This window comes from Anopheles arabiensis, chromosome 3 (assembly GCF_016920715.1).
Source record: "Anopheles arabiensis isolate DONGOLA chromosome 3, AaraD3, whole genome shotgun sequence".
Classification (NCBI taxonomy): Eukaryota; Metazoa; Arthropoda; class Insecta; order Diptera; family Culicidae; genus Anopheles; species Anopheles arabiensis.
In genome coordinates, this window is record NC_053518.1 from 15,659,571 (window position 1) to 15,670,119 (window position 10,549).

At 43.6% G+C, this 10,549-nt stretch overlaps 1 protein-coding gene across 3 annotated transcripts in view; it reads right to left on the reverse strand.

The window, feature by feature from the left end:
* LOC120902720 (protein tyrosine phosphatase type IVA 1) overlaps positions 1 to 8,582 on the reverse strand; it is a 42,936-nt gene extending 34,354 nt beyond the window's left edge. Inside the window, exons 1-2 of one of the 3 annotated variants that reach the window (XM_040311702.1) lie at positions 8,350 to 8,582; positions 6,678 to 7,242 (exon numbers count right to left, since the gene is read on the reverse strand). The gene's annotated coding sequence lies outside the window, so the exon portion shown is untranslated. Of the gene's footprint in view, positions 1 to 6,677; positions 7,243 to 7,323; positions 7,457 to 8,349 lie in introns of those variants that run through there. The other 2 variants (XM_040311700.1, XM_040311703.1) reach the window with 2 other exon arrangements.
* Positions 8,583 to 10,549: the final 1,967 nt, after the last annotated feature.

Consider the following 10,549-nt stretch of genomic DNA (forward strand, 5'->3'; position numbering starts at 1 on the left):
GTTTACATGATTTCTGCCTCCAACTGTCAAACTCCATACAAAAAAACTGACTAGAATCATGAAGGGCCCCTGTATTAGAAAACACTTTTTAAGTATTGATTGACACTTATTTTAACTAGATTTTTTTGTTAATTTTTGTTTTTTAGGTTTTTTGATATTTTAATTATAATGTGTTAGTAAAACACATTATTAATGATTTTGAGAATGGACCTTTTGAAAGCCACACCCCTAATGGTCAATTGATAAAAATCAAAGAACAATAAAAATATCTCCACTCGATTTTTTTTTTTAATCATATAAAATTGGACTGTAGATACTCGAATTGATTAAAATTGAGTAATATCAATTAGAATTATTAGTAAATTAATATGTAGTTCGATATAAATTAATATGAATTGTGTAAAACAAGAAATATATTAGCTTAGGAAACACATAAACCAATTAATTATGCCAAAGTTTTTCTTCCAACGCTTTTAGTAAAGAAATATGCAGAGTAAAAAAAATTAAACAATACATCAAAATTCTCCAATTAAATATTTAAAGCGCATCGCTGCGTACGGCTTCTTTTATGGCACGCACTGTAGCTGTCCAACCGGTTCAGGGATCGTCGACCGGTGCCGAAGCGCTTTGTCAGTTTTTCGGGGAATAAAAGGGGAATTGAATAGTGTCTGAAAGTCAGTGTGTGTATGTGTGTGTGTGCATACAATACTTTTCAGCGGCCAAGGGTAACACACAACAGCACAACTATGCCCCGTTGGCCAAAATTTTGGTAAAGTTCCTGAATTTGAAATTCGACCGAAAGCGGCCCTTCCACAGCCCATTCGCAGCCAAAACAGCAAAAAAAAAGCCTCTCAATGGGAAAAATCAGGGGGAAGAACTCGCAAACACCGAATGACCTACGCGCAACGGGCCGCAAATCGACAGGCGGAAGGAGACGGGAAATTTTGTCTAGACGGATAAAAAATGCTGTAACCTTAACATACTAAAAAAAGAGGCAAAAAAGAGGTCCCCCCCCGATGCAGGAATAAGAGAGAATAGGAGTGTTAAAAGGGAAGCCACGATGAGCAGCAGCAGCAGCAGCAAGACATGCGTGCAGCGGGTGTGAAAAGAGGAACGTGACACAAATAAAGGGACAAAAAAGGAAGGGAAAACACTTCAACCGTGTACCAACCGAAGCCCTGCCCGAACTAAGAGGGAAATAGGGAAAAGAACACCGTCTGGATCGGTTCCGTTCGAGGATTGCGAGAAACCGGTTCGGAGTTTTTTTTTCGAGCATGAGAACATTTTAATCAATTTTTGATGAACATTTTAACGCATTGCCTTTGCAAAGCATTACTAGGGGAAGCCTTCCTAAGCATGGTAAAAATGGATAAAACCACCAGAACCTCTGTAACAATCCTTCTTTATCGAGCTAATAAAACAAACTCGATGACACGAACGAGACAATATCGCGCGAAGACACAATTGCATTTGATCAATCCGCAAGACTTGGCGAGAGAGCAATAGAGTTATTTATGGTCGCATACTGTTTGGTCACGCCATCATCTGTTTGATGTGTGAGAATGTCCTTGGCGAATGATATTTTTATGCTGACCGGGGTAAAATAGCATAAAATGCTATCACACCAAAAGCACCGATTGTTTATCCAGTGTAAACAAACTCAACCACAGCGCGCGCTGGTTTGCTTGTGTGTCCGTGTATAAATAACGGTTGAATATGGAAGTTGATTGCAACTTTAAATCGGTGATAATAGTTTATCATTTCGAAAGACTGTTGCGTGTCCGGAGCCTATTTTGTTTCATTTGGTGCAGAGCATAAAAAGTTTGAAGTTTGTAAGGACGCAAAAATGTCAAACAAAATTGCTAAATTCAACAAGAAGTATGGACAGCATATAGTTAAATGATTTATATTTACAATAAATATTATAAATATCAAGTATGGAGATAATACATTGATAAAATCGACAAAAAATAATGATATACAAAAAATATAAAGCAAAAACAAAAAAGGAACAAAACATCGGAACGAGTTGAAATGAATTCATAATTGATATCGCAAAATGCTGTTTTGCAAACCCAACTTCAAAGCAATCAAAGCGAGCTGTGAACAGTTCAAAAAGATAAAGGAGGGAGGGACAAAACGGTCGATGGAAGCGAGTTACCCTAGGCAACGTAGAAGCCACAATCGTCAAACATTATCCTTCCCTTAAAAAAACCCCGTGCCTGAGATCTCGCCGAACTCATCATCCCTACCCTACCGCAACAACATCAGCGCCACACCATACACCACCCACTTCCCCACCCGTTTCGAATTTTCGCGGTTGAATTCTTGAGAAAGATAGAGAAAGAAACCCACAACTGACGGCGGACCGGGTGTGGGTTGGATAAGTTGGAAATTCGATCCACCAGGGCCCTTCTCCTCCTCCTTCCGTGGTTGCAGAAACGAGGACAGAGACAGAGAGAGAGAGAGAGAGAGAGAGAGAGAGAGAGAGAGAGAGAGAGAGAGAGAGAGAGACAGAGACCATGGAGAGGTCTGCACCGTGCAAACTGTGAGGTGCGGTGGCCAGGAATTTTCTGCTCCACAAATCTAGGACACGGTACGATAGTTTTGCCCCCCCCCCCTCGTTTGCTTGCCCTTTGCCCCCGCTCGGCTGCTCCAGAAAGGGGGACAAGCGTTTCGCGTTTCTCTTCGCGATGCGGGGGGCTCTCTTTGTTCTTGGTGTAAAAGTTGAGGAGTTGAGTGCTTTTCAGTGGATTTGCCACAACTTCTGGTGTGGTTCTAGTGTGTTAGCTACGATTTTAATGGCAAACTGGATAAAAACAGATTGATTATAGATTTCATGAAAATAAGCTCCAACTTTTTAAGCTGATCCCCCCCCCCCCCTTTATCAAAAAGGTCAAGAAAGAGTTCAACGGCTTTTATAGCCTGTAATTTGTGTTCCCAAAAATAACTCCCTGAATAACAGATTTGTTTCGCCCGTCGCGGAGTTACAACGAACCAACCTTAAGTAACCCTGCACTTCTTTGCCCTCTTTACATCCCCAATTCCTCTTCGAAGGTCCTTCCATCTTCTATCTCTCTCTCTCTCTCTTTCTCGAACTCACAACGGTAGTCCGTACAAGCAACAGGGAAGGATCGATAATCCCAACAACGCCCATGGTCGAAGGAGAGAGTTCGCCGCTAGCTGGAGGAGTTCCTCCTCTCGGGTAAACCATTCCGTTTCGGGAAATTTAACCACTTAAAAGGGAAATTGAACGTGATTGGAACGGTTTCCCTCCCCTCACGAATGTGTCATAATCAAATCTGGCGTTGTGTTTTCCCTACACCGCTTTTCCAGCTGGTAAAGCAAACCGGGGGGGGCTTCCTCACATCAAGCACAGTCACAGTCTACTGCGTTCCTGGACACACCGACACACGAGAGTGGGATTTTCACAGTCTGTAACCGGGTTGGCAACAGAGCGAACGCGCGTGTGTGTGTGTGTGTTGCTCAAATGGTTCACGCGCAACCACAAACATCCCCCCGCCAAAAGAGCAATAATTCTACGTTGGGCGAAACATTGTGCGGAATGCTTCAGTGAACTGGTCTGGGAGACCGGGAGGAGAAGGAGGATGATGTTCCGTGGCAAGGAATGCGCGGCAATTGGAGTGGAGCTGGTCCAAACGTCCAGACGTATGGGGCGAGACACACCCACTCGGAGCTTATTATGAATTTATACGAGCACATGCCTCCCCCTCTTCTGCCTTTCATCCGCGTCAAGAATCCCCGAAACACCGGAACGACAGGGGTTGAACGACGCGGTTTCGTGACAATTTGGAAGGGGAGGCTTTTTTGGGGGAGTTTGCGTCACAACAGGCAAAGAGAGGCGGCCATGAGGATGGTTATGATGATGATGGTCAATCGTTACAGCGAGACGCAGGTGTATTCCACCAATAGAAGAGCAACAGTGCGCGTGCATTTTGTTTGGCTTTACTGAGGAATTATTTTACAGAAATAGAACTTTCTGATTTTAATATGAAATAACTAAAATAATTGAGGTCACAAATAATGACATTTTTTTTTATTTGGCATTCTAACCAGAATCGAACTCTAGTTGGCCTATTACGAGCTCATCGCCGACTTATCAGTTATCAGTTATAAAAGTGTTTCATTTGTGGCTTTAAATTTGTGCGAACAGGAATCTTGTTAGAAACGATTAACGATAACCATTTTGTATCTCTTAGTAGACTTGTATTGAAGGTAATTTTGAATTTTAGTAAACGAGCCAGAAAGATACCGATATTAGTCATTAGTAATTAAGTAACAGATGATAAAGGTTTCATAAAAATGAGGATGCGCAAAACATACAGGCATGTCTCCTGCATATCAGCAGATCGATCAGGTGCCAATCTCCAAACAGCGCCTTGCGGATCACTCTTGAGAGCTTGTGAAGATATTTTCTATTTATTATTCTAAGAATTATAAAACCTCGCTTCTTTTAAAATCAGAATTGGAGGTATTGTATGTTTGTATGTATAAAACCTCGCTTCTTTTAAAATCAGAATTGGAGGTATTGTATGTTTACTAAAAGGTTGTTTATTATTACCTTTTAGTAAACATACTTTGTGCCAATGCGGACGGTATACTGAAGACTTTGAAGATCCCTCAGCCTTAGGAATGATCGTGTGAGATCGCGAAAATGATTTTTTTAGTAATTTCCCAAAAAAAAGATCTGACAATTCTTTTGCAACACAAACAGCAACAAAAATGTAAGGCTGTACTTTAGTATTTGCGTTCATATTAGTGGTGCGAGCTCGAAATCGGAATTAGAATTGACTCCAGAATTAGAATTTGCTCCGGAATTAGAATAAGTTGAATTGAAATAAGAAGTTCCAGAAGTGAAATCAGTCCGGGAATCTCTATGAAAATGAATCGTTTACAAGTAAATTTTGATTATTTGCTGGCTTTAATGCCTAGCATAATTCTTATGGTTCAATCGTAATCCAATCGTCTATTCTTATGGAGATGCCGAAACTGATTCCGATTGCGAAGCCGATTCTGATTTAGGAGCCAATTCTGATTTAGGAGCCAATTCTGATTTAGGAGCCAATTCTGATTTAGGAGCCAATTCTGATTCCTGAGTCGATTTCGATTCCGGAACCGATTTAGATTTCGGAGCCCATTTCGATTTCGAAACCGATTTCAATTCTGGAGTCCATTCTGGAGCCGATCCCGGAATCGATTCTGGAAACTGATACCGGAACCTACTATCCGGAATCGATTCCAGAAAACTTCGAAACTAGCCGTAATTGATTCCATAAAACTTTGAAGCTAGCCGGAATCGACGAAAACTTCATTTTCCGCATTACCAGCTCATATCAATTACAACCTGTGGATTGTCCATCTAAATGCTGTGATAAATTAATGTGCAATAATGCCTGTCTCTTGTCAGAAATCTAGGAGCAAATTATACTTTACTGAACTTTACAGAGATATGTTATCATATCATCGAGATATTGTGATTTTATCAATGTAGATTGAGTATTTTTTTAAATGTCGTTGCATATAATTATAATTAGTAAAAAATATATCTTGAATTACAAAGTTCCACTTTTATTACTTTTACCAACATTAGTGTCGGTTTTTTGCAATAAATAGGACAACAATTTCAGACAAAAAAGAATCACACATTTGATCAACATTACGACGGGTCCAAAGACGTAATTTTGATGTACTTTTAAGTCTAAAAAATGTCACAAAAATAGATAAAAATCGGTTCAATTTTCCCATTTACCGAAACAATTCCTCTACTGCACAGCATGAGCAAAGTACAATCGTCCAACGTTCGTCGTAGTTTCCCATGGATACAAGGGGGAGGTGATAACCATTCAAAAAACGATCACTGGCGGCAACGCGCTGTGGATGGGAAGCATGTGACAACACCCTCAACCGCCCAACACCCAACCCAGAACAAACAAAAAAAACTGAAACTGGAATTAAAGTCAATTCCCATTGATTTCGAGATTCAGCACGAACACCAACACCACAACACAACCAAACACCACCACCACCACCACAACCAATCATCGTCATCACTTGCGCCCATCGTGACCGCGAACCGGTGGCAGAAAAAAAGGGGGGGGGAGGCAGAGTTCGATTGCCATTGATTATGGGTTCGAATGGAGGAAGAAACCCGGTCCAATAAGAACAAGAAGAAGACCGTTTTACACGAACACGTTCAGCGTGCCACCCCTCCCAAAAAGCAAACCTTAAACGACTAAACACACACACTTATTCTTATCACGGATTGAATCGTACGCGAGCATCACACAGACGAAAAAAAAAGGTTTAAACACAACTTTGCGCGCTGCGTGCAAAATATGCAACCGCCAATGGAGGGGTGGTGATGGTAGTGGATGTTTCGGCGGGGGTGATATGGCGCCGGGGAACACATTATCACGTCCAATTCGGACTGCCGCACCGCCGCGGAACCGCTTCTGCTGCCTGTCTGCCTGCCTCTCTGTCGGTGTGTTTGTGGACCCGGAGACTGTCGGAATTTTCTAGCAGTTTCTGTACGTGCAATCGAAGTAAGCTGCGTTTTAGGGTAAATGAGGGCCTTCATTTTTTTTGGGTAAACGTTTTCACACAAGGACATTAAACATAGTAGACATAGCAGGAGGGAGAGAGAGACTGATACTCACCACTAAAGCCATACACATTGAATTAGCGATTGCAACGGGATGGAACCGCGTGAGCTGACGTCGAAAGAACCCACACACACACACGCACGCACGCACGTGTCGTCCTTGTTGGTGCTGGTCGGGGGATACCGGGGGGAAGGCGCACTTTAGCTAAATGGCCACCACACCTTACACAGGACCGATCAGAACGGCACGGGGACGAGCTAAGCCGCCGTCCTTAACAACACACCTTGTTAACGCGCACACACACACACGCACTGTCACACGCTGGCGGACACGGCGACACGCTTTTCTTTCCCGTGTTTCGCAATTTTGCCCGATCTAACACACAGCACCACTTTCACCAACTTCTCTCTCTCTCTCTCTATTGCAAAGTGTCGGCGCACAGACACACACACTCACACACGCACGCACACGTTTTGGACACCACCAGCTGCGCGAGAGGCACGGAGGAGTATGGCGCTTAACTTCTTCCTTTCCTTTTCCCTTTCTAATTTCACCACCGACTAGCAGCGGCACAGGAGTGGAGGATCTTCGCAAAACCTTTGGCGACGCTGTCGTGCTCCTGTGAACATTCACGGAAAAAAAGACGACGCAAAAATATAATAGATGCACACTCCTAAAATACAAACACACACACACATACACAGAGGCGCGCGAGCGCAATTTTTCTTCAGGTGATTGAGGGGGAAAATTTGGAAAAATTCCCAAAAAAAAAACTCTCGGGCTGTACTCTCTCTATTACACACTCTGGGCACACTCGTGAACTGACTGACTGACTCTGCACGACAGGATTGTACGCGTTGTCATGCTCTGTGTGTGTGTGTGTGTGTGTGTGTGTGTGCTAGACAGCGCAGATGTCTATAGCGATGCCGTTGCTTCTATCCTTTTCCTTTTTTCTGTCTCTCCCTCTCACTCACTCTCGCGCTCTCTCTCTCTCTCTCTCTCTCTCTCACTCACTCTCTCTTTCACGCACTACATCCAATCAGATGGAGAAGCAGTGTGCGCGGTGGTATGTGCGGTGAGACAAAGGGAAACCTCACACGCGCGCACACACACGCCCAGACGAAATCAGACGCAAGGCGAGACCTTTACGCACACACACACTGGCACACACTGAAACACGCTGAAACTTCTTCGGAAGACAACCTCCCCCTGCCTCTTGCCCCCTCCATATTCCACCTTCCAAACCTTCTCTTTCTTTGGCCAGTGAGAGACACCTACTTGGATTGGAGGAGACAAAAAAAACGGAAAAATGAATGGTGGAATATCCCTGAAAATCCCAAAAAAGGACAAATGGTGTCGCACACACACATAAACGTTTTTTTTCATCCTCAGAATTGATGAACCCAGAGACTTTGGCCTACGAACGAGGTTTTGACAATGGCGGCAATAAAGTGACTACTTTCCCTACTAGCAGCTACCGTGCTGAAAAATCGGTTGGCCTATCTTGACGTTCTCTTTTCTGCGCCTACTTTCACGTACAATTTCCTTGGGAAAGAAGTAGGAATGTGTGTCCCAGGGCACCTTAGAAATTCTTGCACGAGAATGGCGTAAAAATCTTGCCCATAACCCCTGGGGTCTGCTGCCTCGTTGGCGTACAGAGAAACGGCGACGGAGCACACTATTCACCAAAGACAAAATCACAAAACCCGCACACACACACACACACCTTTTTTGCGTGAAAATTTCGTGCCGAGCAACACTTCCGGGGGACCGATTTTTCTTTCCCAATCGCTTGCACAATTGCTTGCTTTCTGTAGATGGAAAGAATGGGGGCGATGGGGAGGGGCGGCTGCACAACACGAGCCTGGAGAGCACGAGACGACGGACGCAAACCACAACCGTTTCCGCACACGGGAAGATTTCGAACACGATTTTCACACACTGCTCGCACGACGCACGCACCCGAAAGTGGAAAATCTTCTATCTCTTCTTCTTCTTCTTCTTCTCGTTGCTGCTGCGAGTGTGTGTGTGTGTGTGTGTGGAATTTTCATGTGAAAGTATGTGTGTTTCGACTACCCCCGTACAACATGGTGAGGGGTTTTGACGTTCGAACATTGCTGCATCTCGCTCATTTTCTCTAGCCGTCCTTTACTCGCTTACAGTGCTCGTTTCGAGGGGTGTCTCCCTCCCTCTCCCACTTCACACCAAACACTTCGTCTACCTTTGACCAAGCCACAATCGGTTTATGACAGTGGATCGAGTGACGGAGTGAGTCGTTTCCTTTGGGCGAATGGTTTGTGTCTGAGGGGTTATAGATGGCGCCACTGTTTTCCACATACTGTGAGCACATAACACAACGCAAGAAGAATGGGCTGCTGCTGAACTGTTGAATTTTCCACGTGTTCCATGCGTTGGTGACTCATTCATGTCCTTTTGTTTGCAGAAGCAACTTCTCCAAGGCCCATTCTACTTGGTTTTGCAACCATTTGTCCACCTGCAACCATTTGTCGATGAATCATCATCGCCAACGATTCTCTCCACCATCGTGTCCAACCAAGTGCCGTATGAGTGTTCGGCTGCGTCCCGGTTTTTCCTTTGAAAAACGATGACGCAATCAAACTTTCCCTCCAATTCCTTTGTCTCCATTCGCCCATCGGTACGGGAAAGGGTGGAAATATCCCCTCGAAAGCCTTAGCCTTAGTTACGTCATGGAAAATCGAAAATTACACCACCATTTTTTTCGAGCTACTGCGCACTGCAGCTCAACGGCGGTGACGACAGAGACGAAGAGCACGTGGCGTTGTGAAAAATCGCTGCAATGTTTAGTGGAAAAACGAACCAACGAAAGGACGGTTTGTTTGTTGTGTTTTTGCTAACCTTTACCCTTATCAATGGTCTTTTCCTGTGGGCGTACCCCGGAATGACGTCGCATGACCTACCTGCTACACAATGCTGCCATGTGATTTGCGTGCGCGTGGCACGGTGCGAATGCAATTAACGTTCTTGCTACGACGTGCTCGGATGCTGCTGTCCATCAACAGGTGGTCTGAAGGGAGAAATAGGAAGATTCGAAGGTTTTTGTGTGTTTTGAAGCATACAGTTAAACTAAACTGCACTTGGTGCATTATACGCGTGCTTCGTATTCCGATAAGCACGTGTTAAATAATGGTTGTCAGTGCAAGAGGAAACGTGTAGGAAAGTGATGAAAGTGATTCTTCTTCTTCTTTTGACTCAACAACCGTTGTCGGTCAAGGCCTGCCTTGTACCCACTAAGTAAGTAAAGTGGACTCGGCTTTCAGTGACTTATTGTTACCATAGCAGGATAGTCAGTCCTACGTATGGGGACTATTCGGGGACTATTCGCACGCACGGACTATTCGGGGCTTGAACCCATGACGTTCATGTTGTTAGTCGTACGAGTTGACGACTGTACTACCAGACCGTACAAAAGACATATATGGAGATTGGTTGAGTAGGTAACTAATCACTAGATAAAAATATAATAATCAAAGTAATAATAACAAAGTTCGTTAAACAAATGAATCACTATTCTAATCAAAAATCCAATTAATAAATACAATAAACAAGAATTATGTCTTGTTAATGCTTCTAGCATTTTTGGCTTAAATTTAGAAGAAAAAAAATCAGTAATTATTTTTACTGATTATTTTGCTGATGTGATTAAATAACGGATGAATTATTGTACAAACAAATACGCAGCCCTTAACAGATAAAACCTCCTAGAAGCTCTCAAAAGGTTGCAATTGTTCTAGGCCACGTGTGTTGTTCCGTTTCTTCTAGGATCAGCACTAAATGCAGCTGCAATGCCACACCGGACGGACTGTGGATAATGCAGTGGAAGAAATGTGCACCGCTCAGATGTCCTTGGGAAGCCTTCTCCGCTAATCTTTGGTAAAATTTCTCGA